Raw genomic sequence first — 14,886 nt, 5'->3', positions numbered from 1 at the left:
AGGTATTTCCTTTTCTCTTTATATATATGTGTATATGTATATTCATGTATCAATACAGACAATTTTCTTTAACTCTTTGGGCTCATCCAAAGACAAAAAGGTTTTTGTTTGGGGGAAAAAAAGCTTTTTTTTTGAGACAGAGTCTCACTCTCCCACCCAGGCTAGAGTGCAGTGGTGCAATCTCAGTTCACTGCAACCTCCGCCTCCCAGGTTCAAGGGATTCTCCTGTCTCAGCCTCCCAAGTAGCTGGGATAACAGGCACCTGCCACCACGCCCAGCTAATTTTTGCATTTTTAGTAGAGACAGGATTTCACCATGTTGGCCAGGCTGGTCTTGAACTCCTGAGAAAAAGCATTTTATTTGGAAGATTATTAAATAAATTGCGTCTTTGCTTCTTACAGCACCATCGGTCAATATCAAGCGTTCATTCTAAAAGGACAGGTAGGTATGTCAGGTTGTCAAAAGTTTTTGAAAAGTGAAGGTATTAACAGGCATGGTGGCTCACACCTATAGTCTCAGCTACTGGGGAGGATCACTCGAGCCTAGGAGGTTTGAGACCAGCCTGGACAACATAGAGACCCTGTCAAAATTTTTTTTTAAGTGGGAAAAAAATGAAAGCAAAGATGTAATTTTTCAGAATTTCTGGACATAAATTACAGCATTAAGAGAGGACCCTTATGAGGATGGGAAGGGAAAGGAAAAGAGAACCAAATCTGGTTCCCCCTCAAATTGTGCTGTTTTCTAACTCTGCTCACAAGCCCGCTCATGCACGTTTATTTCATTCCATGCAAGCCTGTCTTTGCTTTCTCCTCCCCACAACCCTACTTGTCACTAGCTTTCCTCTCCACCCCAACTTCCTGTTTTATTCCACTCTCTCACACCTGTACCTTTTCCGTGCCACCTGTAACCTGATGCAATGTGGAACTAAGATCACATCCTTACTACATTTGCAAAATCAAATTAAATGCTGCTTATTTGTAAGTTATAAACTGAAATACAAAGCCTTCTGTTTATAACTTTTTCTTTTTCTTTTTCTTTTCCTGAGCAACAGGATCTCACTCTGTTGCTCAGGCTGGAGTGCAGTGGCAAGATCAGGACTCTCTGCAGCCTCGACACTCCAGGCTCAAGGGAGGCTCCATGCTCCCACCTCAGCCTCCTAAGTAACTCCAACTACAGGCAAGCACCACTACATCCAGCTAATTCTACTTTTATTTTTGCAGGGATGAGGTCATGCTATGTTGCCCAACCTGGTCTCGAACTCCTGGCCTTAATCAATCGATCTTGGCTTCCCAAAGTGCGGGAATTACAGGCTTGAGTCACCATGCCCGTCCTGTTGATATGTCTCCTAAAGCCTATGTTGCTGCCTTGTTTCTTGCTTGTTTTTGTTGTTGTTTCTCAACATCAAAGGCAGCTGCAGCCTTTGGGACTGAGTTAGAAACCCTCAGAAATGAGAAAAGCGCTGGCTCCTGCCTGGAGAAGCCAGTGTAGACACGGAAGAGGCCTTGCATCGGGGAGAGGGTAGTTTTCTAGAGGAGAGACAGCTAGTGGGAAGACGGCTAGTGTCAGAGCCAACTTACTCTGCTCCTGAAGTACGAGCCCAGCATCACCCATTCAGGAGAGTCAACTGCCCCAGAAGACAAACCCAAAGCTATCAGAGCACGCTGCTAAAGAACCACCTCTTCCTCCAGCCCTCTAAGGAGGGCCTTCTTTTTCTGGTCATCCAAAATGGCTAAGTCTTTCTTCACAAGAGCTTCTTTTAAAATCAGGTCACCCCCATCCTATACATATAGGATTTTTTTGTAACCTAGATGCTAGACACATGTTAAAAGAGCTGTTAGGTGCTGATCACTCTTTGAAGTGTAAGCTCTCTCTCCCAGCTCTGAGAGATCTGCCCACTTCACAGGGCTGCCCTCCAGAGCTCCAGTATCTGATCAAAAATGACCAGGGCCAGGTGTGGTGGCTCACGCTTATAATCGCAGCACTTTGGGAGGCCAAGGCAGGCAGATCACTTGAGATCAGGAGTTCGAGACCAGCCTGGGCAACAGAGCAGAACCCCATCTCTACTAAAAGTACAAAAATTAGCCAGGCATGGTGGCACATACATGTAGTCCCAGCTATTCGGGAGGCTGAAGGCACGAGAATCGCTTGAACCCAGGAGGTGGAAGTTGCAGTGAGCCAAGATCGTACCACTGCACTCCAGCCTGGGCAACCGACCGAGACTGTCTCAAAAAAAAAAAAACCAAAAGACCAGAACAGGTCCAGGCACAATTCTAAGCACCATATGAAGCCTCCTGAATCGAGGATGTAAATCTGATCTAATAATTCAGCCAACAGTGCATCTACCTGTAGCCTTATCATCCAGCGCCCACATCCTATTTCAGCCACAGGTTTCTGGTTAGATGCTTCCCTGAATTCAGCCCACCTGCTGCTGTATCTGCAGCACATCCCTGAGTCCATGTCAAAAACAGAATCCGAGCCCTCTGACACAGCTCACGCTCCAGGAAATCAGACTGGAGTACACAGCTGCATTCTTCTTGGTAACTATTTCCAAGCCATCTCCTTATGAAGACACACGGGGGAAAAAGAAAGGAAGACTAGGAGCGCCAAAAAGGCAGTTCAACTTTCTCTAAAAGAAACTCAGCAAATAGCTCCTGTTCTGGGAAACCAGTAAATTTCCAAACAGTAAGTTTTCCGCAAATGATATTGGCAACTTGGGGGGTCAGGGAGAAGTAGTGGACCAGTTCTCATCGAAGAGCAGCAAGATGAGACAAGTTTCATACAGTGGCAAATGTTCCTTTTGGATTTGCTTCAAACCTGTGTGTGGGCTGATTCTCCGAAATAAACAAATTCTCTTGTATAAGGTTATGGGGTGACTGAGAGGATGAGGATTCTGACGGAAAGAAATCACCCACAAGTCACCTTTGCCTAAGCAGGAGGGTCAGTTCTGCCTGCCCTGGGTCTTGACGCAGTGAAACCTCAACAGGGATGTGGGGAGCATCAAAGTGTCCATGTAACCCAGATGGACAGGTATATGCTACAGTTAAGTTCAACTGCACCCTTGACTGGTATGGCATTTCAGAGCATTGAGACACCTTTCGATCCAGCAAAGAGCCAATCCTGGCTTCAATCAGCACCCATGAGCCGCTGAGGGAGGCACAATGTCCCGAGTAGCAGTTGGCCAAACACATGTGAGGGAGGTGCAGCTGCCGAGCCCTTCATGTTTAGCAGGAAGAAAGAGTGTTGATTTTGCAGATTTTTGATAATGTTTTCACAGCCAGTGTTATTCCCAACCCATTTTTAAACGCAATCTGAACAACACCCCTTTCCACACCGGATTCCTTGTACTTTTAAATGGTTCCATCTACCTCAGGCCTGAGAAACGTATTTCTCTCTATAGGCCAGACCTCAGTTTGGTTGACGGAAGAGCAGAGGGAAAGCAGGATTGCAAAGATGGCAGGTACAGGGCTGGGAGAAGAAAATTAAATTCACCAGACATGGGACAACTGGGCTTAGGACCCTGACACCAAGGAGCTCAAGATCTCTGTGGGCCAGATGGGACCATCTAGAAAAGACTCTTGCAAGTCTAACCATCTTTGGGTCTGTGGTTGTGCTGTATTGATTCCATGTTCTCAATTTAAGTGAGCTAACAAAATGCAGCAAGCCATGAAAATTTAAAAGGACTAGAATGAATTGAGAAGTTATTTAGACTGAGAGCAAAGAACAGGCAAAGCAAATGGCAATCTTGTTGGATGGATCTGGCACGCCACCACACAAGCAACCCAGGCTAGAAAGCACCATTGACAAAATGTTGACAGTTTGCCCAGGCCCTTTTGAATATTGGGTTCTTGGATTATTTCCTAATTTTTTTTTTTTTTTTTTGTCAAAATCTTGAACATTGACTATTATGTAGAAAAAAAGAAACATCTGAGGGGAAAAAATACATCCTCAGGAGACACGGGAAGAACGCTGTTTGAAGTAAGAATCTTTCTTCTCTCTGTCTCTCTCTGACACACACACACTCATACACACACATTCAACTAGCCTTATGAGTCATCTTCTGCTGTGACTGATGCCAGCTAACTCTGTCCTGCCAGCAGCCTCTGCCACCCACTGAGGCAGTGGAACAGTGTTTGACCAGCTCTCTTCCTGATGCTGGTTTATTTCTGGCTAAAACCTCTGGTTTCAGTTAGGACCAAGACTTGCCTGGGGTTCCCCCTGGAAGTACTATTTGATGGCACTGATACTCAAAGCCCTGTGCCTAAAATGTCTTTGCGTCTAAGAGATACTGTGGAGATCAGGCCAATTCTAGACCCTTATTGCCATGGTTTTGATATCTGTCAAACCAGGTATCAAACAGAGGTCACTCCATCCCAGAAACATCATGGTGAACCAAGTTATCCATAATCACTGATAACTGCATGCCCAACACCATGCAAACCCCATAATCTCCATGACGCTTACAGTATAATTTCAGAAATAAAATCAGTCCAATGGAAGCTAATCAGACAGCCATACAAGGCAAAAGAAAAACCAAAAGACCCATCATCATTCAGAGAAGTTGTGAGAAGGAACCAAGTATGGGCTACAAAAGTCACTGTGACTTCAGAGTCATACTGGGCCTTGAGGCAGAAATAGCGTGTATACGAGGCAGAATATCGATGGAAGATACTGCAGGTAAAAAGACCTCTTTAGAGGCCATAATGGAAACTCTGAAGCTGGCTGACCAAGAAAGCAACCATTAAGCAAGCCCCACTCCCCTCCCACTCTACGGCTTCGTCTCTCAAATATGGGGTATAGGCTTTCAGGCAGAGACTCTAAAGAGGACAGATGTCCAAGCAGGGGCTCGTGGGCACTGGGTAGCTGGAGTATAGTGGTATGCACATATCAGCAGACTGAAAAGCAAATCCAATTCTCTTGGATTATCTCCCTAAGTATGGTTCTCAGACCCCTGCATCAGAATTTCTGAGATCTCTCCAGACCCGAGAAATCAAAACATTTGAGGGGATAGCCAGGGAGTCTGCATCTTTAACAAGCCACTCGATATGATCCCAAAAGTGCGAAAATTGCTACTAGCCTGCTCCAGCCTGTCCTCTTCTGAAATACGGGGTAATTTTGTAAAAAGTTGTCTATCTCAATTAAGAAAGAGATTTAAGAAGAAATCACACATGGGCTGGGGGGCAGGAAGGAGTGTGGCTGGAGCAGGAAGTAGGAAATCTCTTAGGATGAGAGACAGGATATGATGATCAGTAACCCAGCCTCACAGGGAAACTCTCCCTTCACTGCACCCTTGGAAAATCATTAGAAAGAAGGTGATTTCTTTACAGAAGCCCAAGAGGGCTTGAGTTTGGATGGATCAGAGTTAGCCTCAAGAAGGAAGGAGTTCACCAATGTGGATAGGTCTATCTAAGTTTGGCCTAAAGCACCCTATGAGAGAGGTACCTTCTGCACCACACACCATAGCCCCAAGAAATGGTGATTGCCAGTGGCCATATTAAGTCCTGAGGGACCCAAGGGAGCAGAGAAGCTGCCTCCACCCTGCTCCAGACGTCACAGTCCCTGACCTAGGCTCGCCAATGCCAACTCAGCTCTGTCTGGCCACACGATAGCCCTGAATTGACATCCACACCCACCCTCCACCACGGTCAGTGAGTTTTACCTGTCACTCTCTAGGCCTGAGGCACCAACTGGGCCTGGCAGCTCCAGATCTGGGTGGTGTAGTTCTCCAGGTGTGGTCACCAGCCCAGCAGCATTGCCTGGGAACCTGTTAGAAATAAAAATCCTCTGGCCCCACCCTATAGCTTCTGAATCAGAAATTCTGGAGGAGGGGCCCAGCAATCTGTGTCTTAACAAGCCTTCCAGGTCATTCTAATATAGCTCAAGTTTAAGAACCAGTGTGTTGTGCTATTAATAATAATATGAACCATGGTGGTAAATCAATAAAAGTAGCATCGTATACACAGGCCTACAAAACACTTTCAAATGTATTATCTTCTAATCCTAAGGCTCTGTAGTTCATTTGAATCTCACAGCAATGCTGAAGCAGATAAGCTGCATTATCCCAATTTACAGAGGAGACCGAGGCTCAGATAGATGAAGTAACCGGCATAGATTACCCCTACCCAGAGCCCACTCATTAACAAAGCGCATGAAAATGAGAGACTTAACTCTAAATAATTAAAAGTTACCAGCCCACACCCATTTCTTTTTCCCACGGTCCATGGGGATACTGGCCGCAACAGGGGTGAAATTGACTTTCTTTTTATCTGGTCCATTGTTACTCACCTCAGGTGACTATTTCCAAGACCATCTTCCATTAATTATGGATTTGAACTGAAAAGGTGATTTTAAAACCACTGCGAGACAGATCCACTTAGTCTCAATGCCAGTCTGACACAGAATTAAGACAACAGCCCTCAACTGATAAACAGGTCATGCGCCAAAAGTTCATGCTCATGTTGGAGGGTTGGAACTCAGATTGCATTTTTCCTTGGACGTGACATGGAGATAGTGGTTGGATCCCAAGGTCAAGCCACAAAGCTGTCTGTGAGAGGGAGACGCAGAGGACACAAGAGTGTTTGGCAATGGGCCAAAGGGTTAAAATCCCAGCTTTCTAATCAGTAACCAACTTGAGACAAAAGCCCAAGTTACTTAGCCTTTCTCCAAGCCTCAGTTTCTTCACCTGGGAATCCTTATACTGACCTTCCAGGGTTGAGAGGATTCAATGAAAATGCATACTGTGTCTGGCACGCAGTTGATATCCAACAAGTGGCTGCAGTTTACATTGCTGAACTCCTAAAGTAGAGGCCATACTTTATTTTTGCCCTGAAAACTATGCAGTTAAAAAGAAGTAACATACATCTGAAGACTGACTGCAAGACTGATTGCAAGAGGATTAACTGCCTCCTAAAGGACCAAGAAAATGAAGGAAGGGTATTGGGCTCAGGGGACAGCACAAGAGTCAGGTCCTGCCCTCACCCACTCCTCACCACTTTGGCCTTCCTTCAGCTCACTTGCCGCTTCTTTGGGAACCTTCCGTGGACTTCCAGCTTAGGTCAAATCTCTCTAGTACCTGCTTCAGTAGCCCCATGTACTTGCTCTTCATAGCCTTGCACTGATTATAATGTTACCCTCATTTGCTTAATGCCTGTTTTCTCCACAACCTCACAAACTCCATGAAGTCAGGGCTCAGGTCTGTTTCCGCTCATCAATGTATCTTCCCCTCGTACTTTGTCCTGTGCCTGGAACACAGTAGGTACTCAAATATTTGTAGAATGAATCACACCAGAGCAGCTGGGCAGGAAAGAGGAGGTTGTGCGCAGCTGACTATGCATACGTGCAGATAACAAATTGGCGGTCTGTGATTCAGGGTTACTCGGAGAAGTACACAGCTCTTTTTCTGCCCCAATAAAATCAATCTGCTGCTGCCATATCACTCAGCCAAAAAGGTTGATTATTAAACGCACAAGTTATTAAACCCAAAGGCATCCTCTTCCAATGGGTGCGCATGCCCCAGGCTGCTCAAAGGGCATGTGCTGAATGAAGCAAAGATGGCACAGGAATCCAGGCAGGTCTGGGACGTGCCGCAGTTCTCCCTACCTCAATCTCAAAGTGGAGGGATGCCAGCCTCACCACAGCTGGCAGCCTCACTACACTTTGGAGCTCTACAGCAAGGTATGGAAAATAATGCTGCCAGCTGCAATGTACTGAGTGTCTACATGCACCAAGCAATAGTCCTGGGTGATCCTCAAAACCTAATGAGGTAGTTATTGTCCCGTTTCTACAGATGAAGAAACTGAGACTCAGGGAGACCGGGAACATACTCATGATCACATAATGAATAAGTAGCACAGCCAGAACTATTAACAGAACCCAAATCAGATTGCAAAGTCTGTGCTCTTAGCCATATTCCCATATTCAGCTATCCATCACCATATTACGTATAAGTTTCTCTAAGAGTCTGTGAAGGATGTACAGACCTTGGAGACTCAATGCAACATGATATAAAACAGAAAAGAGATACAATTCTAGTGTGGGTTCTTCCACTACTATGTGACCCGGAGTAAGTCATTTCACCTCCCTGGGCCCCAGGGAGGCTTCCTCCCCAGTAATGTTAAAGGATGAACTAGATGGCCATTAAGAGAAGAGATAGGATGCTGTTGAGCACATAAAAACACCTGCCAGTCAGAACCTATCATGAAACCACATCTGCCTGGCCTTTACCCAGGACCCAGCCACACTGCCTCTCAGCTCTCTCTCTCATCCAAACTGGAGGCTAGCCGGAAACTTGGAGCTTTCTGGTAGGGAGGGAACGACAGAGGACGCTTACTTTTCTACTAGGCCCCCGAAACTGGCTTGGAATGAACCAAGGATAAGTAATAAGGGAAAGGAGACTGTTTACCATACATTTAAATACCCAAACCTCCCTCCCTCCTGCGGAGAACTGAAAAAATACCATATGCTGCCAAAGAAGCAGGTGTCAGTCTCCAAATCTCCCATGGGCTCACGCCCTCGGCAGTCTTCTGTGCGCCCCACCTCCCTCTGGGATGTGTTCAACACACACCCAAGACCAACTGCAGGGACTGCCTTCAGAGGCCAAGGCCATCCGTCTGAGTAACAGATCTTCCTTCACTTCAACCCCTGCACTGCTGTACAGAGTGATCTGGAATTTACAGTCTCTTCTACAAAGCCTTACAAGGTCAAAAATGCTCAAGTTGTGTGATTCCTCGGATGAAAAGGCTATGAAACAGAACAGGCTAAATGGCCGATACAAACGACACTTCAGAAAGCCAAAACCCAACAGCCAAATGCAGTTAGCAACAGGCAGAGCTGCAGCCAAGGCACCTGGTGCTGGCCAGGCTTCAGCAGCACACAGGCCTGCGCTGCCACCAGCACCTGTGGATGTCACCACCTCCTGCTGGTCCCCTCCAGCACACAGACCAGTCCTGCCACCAGCGCCTGTGAATGTTACCACCCCCTGCTTGTCCCCACTAAGAGTGAGCACAGTCACCCCAGAACCAAAATAGGAGTCACAAAAGAACTGACATCCATTTTTAGATGACTCCTGAGCTCCATACTCTGCAAAACCCATGCTGACTTTTACACGTATGGCAGGGTATGGAGGAAATGGCCAAAGATACTTTGTAAAATGTTCCTCAAAATCAAACCTGAATTTTAAGCAAGAGCAGAAGGGGAGGAGTGGAAGAAGGAAGGAAAATCCCTCTTCTTTACCATAATCCTAGATGCACTAAATCCAGCAATGTATATGAAATATTTCAGGAGCAGGAAAGTAGGGAGAAACAAGGGAAAGAAGAGGGGCAGAATGGAAAATACAGAAAGGGGAACAGGGTAAAGACAAAGTCCCATGCTAAGTCATCCCAACCTGAAGCTGCCTCGTAGCCTTGGTCCTGCTCTCCTCTCCCCCTACTTACCAAGGCCTTTCAAAAGGGAGTTCTGCAATTCCACTCTAACCATCACACACCAAAGACATAACAAACCCTGACAAAATAATTGTACTAAGTCAGCACCCAATCTCCTGCAAAATCAGAAAAGCAAACTGACAAATATTAAGTGGACCACCATAAATACCAGACACAGAATTTGAAGACATTTCCAGCTTCTTAAAAAAAGCTGTGCACGGTGGCTCACACCTGTAATCCCAGCACTTTGGGAGGCCGAGGCAGTTTGATCCTCTGAGGTCAGGAGTTCGAGACCAGCCTGACCAAAATGGAGAAACCCCATCTCTACATACAAAATTAGCCAGGCATGGTGGTGCATGCCTGTAATCCCAGCTACTCGGGAGGTTGAGGCAGGAAAATCGCTTTAACCCAGGAGGTGGAAGTTGCAGTGAGCCCGGACCACGCCATTGCACTCCAGCCTGGGCAACAAGAGCAAAACTCCGTCTCAAAAAAAAAAAAAAAAAAGCTTCTAGGCTGGGCATGGTGGCTCAGGCCTATAATCCCAGTACTTTGGAAGGCCGAGGTGGGCTGATTGCTTGAGGTCAGGAGTTTGAGACCAGCCTGGCTAACATGGTGAAACCCCATTCCTACTAAAAATACAAAAATTAGCCACGCGTGGTGGTGCATGCATGTAGTCCCAGCTACTAGCTACTTGGGAGACAGAGGCAGGAGAATCACTTGAACCAGAAGGCAGAGGTTGTAGTGAGCCGAGATCTCACCACTGCACTCCAGCCCACGTGACAGAGCAAGACTCCATCTCCAAAAAAAAAAAAGTTTATAAATGCCTAAATATACTTAAGTAAACCCCTTCAAATTAAATAGTAAAATGCAACTTTATGAAATTAAAATTTTAAGGTATTTAAAAATAAGGAAGCGTTATGCATGCATACTCAAAGGGCACAAAATGCTCCCACAATCTGGCAATAAATGCCTGGGGGCCTAAGAGGATGCAGAAAGACTGAGAAACTAATCTATTAGATCTAGCTATGGTTCTCCAAATTAGGGAAAAGGGTAGTTGGCAGCTAAACTGAAATCAACAGACTTTTACTCTCTGTAAAATTTGCTAAAATGGACATTTCTACAAAAAGATGTTTAAAGTGTTTTTTTATATATTAACTTCAGTACTCTCAATACCATCTGTCATACTGCTCAAATATATTTTAAAAGCAACACACACACAAAGAATGGTTCCAGTTCTATCCATGCCCTGAATTCAAAGTAATTACCACAGATGGATTCTGAACCAGGAAACCAGACAGACAAGTGTTTATTAAACACCTACTATGTGCCAGACCTCAGTGCTAATAGGATACCCCCTTTGCCTGACCCTTTGTCTTCCCAGTCCCCAATGGCCATGATAGGTTAAGGATGAAGAGGGACTGAATGCCATACCACACCTTCAGATACAGCTGATAGTTACCAGCAGGCAGAGGCGAACGGCACACAGAGAGCTAGGTGCTCAGTGCAACCAAGGAGCATGTCAGCCTAAGTTATCGTTTTTCATCTTAAGAGGCTGACAAAAGTAACTCTTTCATCTTCCTTTCTCTCTTAGCGTTTTTTGTTTTTTTTGTTTTGTTTTGTTTTTGTTTTTGTTTTTGAGATGGAGTCTTGCTCTGTAGCCCAGGCTGGAGTGCAGTGGTGCGATCTCAGCTCACTGCAACCTCCGCCTCCCGGGTTCAAGGGATTCTCCTGCCTCAGCCTCCCAATTAGCTGGGATTCAGGTGTGAGCCACCATGCCTAGCATTCTCTCTTAACTTATAAGCCTATCTTCCCACCCTTTAGGCCTTCCTGATTGAGGACAGAGCTTCCTCCCATAATTTTTTTTCTTCTTCTTTGAGACAGGGTTTCATCTCTGTCACCCAGGTTGGAGTGCAGTGGCATGATCACAGCTCACTGCAGCTCAACCTCTGGGGCTCAAGCCATCCTCCCGCCTCAGTTTCCTGAGTAGCTGGGACTACAGGCACCCGCCACCATGCCCAGCTAATTTTTGTATGTTTTGTAGAGACAGGGTTTCGATACGCGTTGCCCAGGCTGGTCTTGAACTGCTGAGCTCAAGTGATCCCCTTGCCTCAGCCTCCCAAAGTGCTGGGATTACAGGTGTGAGCCACCGCACCTGGCCTTCCTTCTCTAATTTTATCTTGTTTCTGGTCACCAATAAGACTGAATCTGGAATTTAGTAGAATCTCAGAGTGGCAGAAAAGTGAAATGGGGGCGTCTGGAAAAAGGATGAAGACACATCACTAACTTCAACAACACAAGTTTGCCAGGCCTCATAAAGCTCATAGCCAGGTCCCAGTGTGGTTATAGGTTAAAGAGAGACAGGAAAGGTGTGGAAACTCTGACAGGGTCCCACCGCCCAACCGAAAGGTGCCTCCTTTTCTCCCTTTCCTTCCCCTTGTTGCTGATTATTTCCCTTTTGTTCTTCTATTCAACCCGTACTTACTTCTTGAGTCCCTACTTAACACATGCAGTTTAACACTGCCTTCATCAACATAATGCCGTCACACACATAGCACCTGACATTTCATGAACACAACCCTTCAGCAATCTTATAGAAAGTCTTTTGTGGGCCGGGCGCGGTGGCTCAAGCCTGTAATCCCAGCACTTTGGGAGGCCGAGACGGGCGGATCACGAGGTCAGGAGATCGAGACCATCCTGGCTAACACGGTGAAACTCCGTCTCTACTAAAAAATACCAAAAAACTAGCCGGGCGAGGTGGCGGGCACCTGTAGTCCCAGCTACTAGGGAGGCTGAGGCAGGAGAATGGCATAAACCCGGGAGGCGGAGCTTGCAGTGAGCTGAGATCCGGCCACTGCACTCCAGCCGAGGCAACAGAGCAAGACTTCCGTCTCAAAAAAAAAAAAAAAAAAAAGAAAAAAGAAAGTCTTTTGTGAAAAATAATCTCTGAAGAGAAATGTCATTGAACATTATTTTGTGTTGCTGGACCACAAATCCCACTAGTGCTCCACATCCCGCTAGTGCTCCACAGCTCACCAACTTCAAGTCAATATTTAGAACCATGGGGCAGATCATTCATATGGGTGCAAAATACTGATAATGAATGCTTGGCAAGGGTTCTTTCTGCATGACCACTTAGGGGACACACAAGAGCTGATTTCCAAGGCTGGCACTAACAATCAAACAGTAATAATGAATAAAAGCAGGCACGCTGTATTAGGTACCTGTTTACAGGTCAGGCATTAAGCTGGTGCTTACATACATTATCCAGTTCAATCAATCCTTACAACTGAGGCCAATTTTATCATTCCAATTTAATAGCGAAGAAAAGCTGAGCGCCAAGACTTTGCCCACAGTCACACAGCAAGTTAAGAAGCAGCACTAAAGTCTGGACCCTAGACAATGCAACACTACACTTCTCCTTTCTCCAGAGGTGGACAGGAGTGAGACAGGACTTCAGAATGTCTGGAGACCCTCCTCAGTTCCGGGTGCCCTCTCTTCTGCCTGTGGATAAGGCAGGTGGAAACGAATGCTGGGGATGGGAAATCTGTGCGTCAGAAATAAACGTGTAAACATTTTCTCTATGCCCTGAATAATGTCACTTACCTCCCGAACCAATACCTCACGCTTCTGCAGTTGAACTTTTTTTTTTTTTTTTTTTTGAGACGGAGTCTCGCTCTGCCGCCCAGGCTGGAGTGCAGTGGCCGGATCTCAGCTCACTGCAAGCTCCGCCTCCCGGGTTCACGCCATTCTCCTGCCTCAGCCTCCCGAGTAGTTGGGACTACAGGCGCCCGCCACCGCGCCCGGCTATTTTTTTGTATTTTTTAGTAGAGACGGGGTTTCACCGTGTTAGCCAGGATGGTCTCGATCTCCTGACCTCGTGATCCGCCCGTCTCGGCCTCCCAAAGTGCTGGGATTACAGGCTTGAGCCACCGCGCCCGGCCCAGTTGAACATTTTAAAAGCAAGTAATTCTTGCTAAGTAAAATACTTCAGCATGGAAAAGCAAGGTCTCACCTATTTAGACTGGGTTTCAAAGAAGCAATCTGCACTATTGTATTCGAGTTTTATTCCAAGATTTGTCTAAAACTTTCAGGCTCCAAGCCTAAGACTAGACTACTCCCAGGGCTGGGCTATCAGAGAAGTATTCGATTCACTACTTCATCCTCAGCTACCACTAATGAAAAAGACAGGGGTGCATGGAACACGGCTCCAAGCTCCCTGACCCTGCAGCAGACTGCAGCCAAGCTCTGCGGCCCTGAGTTCCCGAGGACAGGGACATGCATGTGTTGCATTAAGAAAAATAATTATAAGAGGCAATAGACTCCCATTTGGAAACCCAGAGAAAATAAAACCACATTCATCAACATTCCAACCACAATATTCCAACCACAGTATTATTTTAGGACAGTTCCCTGCAGTTTTTAAAGAATACATTTAGCACATGGTTGTAACCATAGCTCGTATGCAATTCTGTTTTGTTTCGGCTACTTCTACTTGATTATCAAGGGTCATCTGTTCCACGAAGCCTTTCCCAGACATCCACTTGTTCAGGTGAAACAAACCCCCTTCTCCTCTCTGCCTTCACTATCCCCTAAACACATACGAATTGTGCCCCTCTAAAAGGTTAAGTAACTTACACATCAGGCTCCCCTATAAGCCATACCCCTTCCAGAGCAATATAATTGTGAGCTTTGATGACTTCTCATATATTTGGCAAAAGCAACACCAACATGTTAGCAGGGATAACACTGGAGCAGCAAGGCCATGGCTGATTTCCACTTTTTGATGTGGCTCCGATTTTTCTTTTGAGAACGTATAATTTCATGCATGCATATTTAGCTGATTATAAGTTTCTTTTTTTTTTTTTTTTTTGAGATGGAGTCTTGCTCATTGCCCAGGCTGGAGGGCAGTGACGCGATCTCGGCTCACTGCAAGCTCTGCCTCCTGGGTTCACGCCATTCTCCTGCCTCAGCCTCCCAAGTAGCTGGGCCTACAGGTGACCGCCACCATGCCCGGTTAATTTTTTTTGTATTTTTAGCAGAGACGGGGTTTCACCGTGTTAGCCAGGATGGTCTCAATCTCCTGACCTCGTGATCCACCCGCCTTGGCCTCCCAAAGTGCTGAGATTACAGGCATGAGCCATCGCGCCCAGCCTATAAGTTTCTTAGAACTGCTATTGATCAACTTCAAAGTCACACAAAGTTCGGGGTCTAAGGGTAGGAGACACAGGCCAATGTCTCAATTTTAAAGCAGGAAAGTGGGTGATCATGACATCCACAAATGAATAAGCCTGGACAACTATAGACCAATAATGGCTCCTGGCAAAATTGTAGAACTAATGGTTTGGGAACATTTCGAAAAAAATGTGAATGTTGGGAAAAGGCAATGTGCGTCCACAATGACAAAGGCATGCCAAAAACCAATCGATTTTTCTCTTGTGGTTACCAAGTTGGTAGATCAGGTGAGATGCCA

General features: G+C 46.0%; 1 protein-coding gene across 49 annotated transcripts in view; it reads right to left on the bottom strand.

The window, feature by feature from the left end:
- The window catches only part of SORBS1 (sorbin and SH3 domain containing 1), a 254,758-nt gene that overhangs the window by 200,713 nt on the left and 39,159 nt on the right, over window positions 1-14,886 (bottom strand). Inside the window, exon 1 of one of the 49 annotated variants that reach the window (XM_021943496.2) lies at window positions 6,283-9,691. The exons of the other annotated variants lie outside the window; for them this stretch is intronic. The gene's annotated coding sequence lies outside the window, so the exon portion shown is untranslated. Of the gene's footprint in view, window positions 1-6,282; window positions 9,692-14,886 lie in introns of those variants that run through there. 49 annotated transcript variants of the gene reach the window in all.

Source organism: Papio anubis, chromosome 11, assembly GCF_008728515.1.
Source record: "Papio anubis isolate 15944 chromosome 11, Panubis1.0, whole genome shotgun sequence".
In the NCBI taxonomy this organism is placed as follows: Eukaryota; Metazoa; Chordata; class Mammalia; order Primates; family Cercopithecidae; genus Papio; species Papio anubis.
The sequence above is the reverse complement of the archived record's forward strand: the minus strand, read 5'-3'. Positions and strand labels throughout refer to the sequence as shown.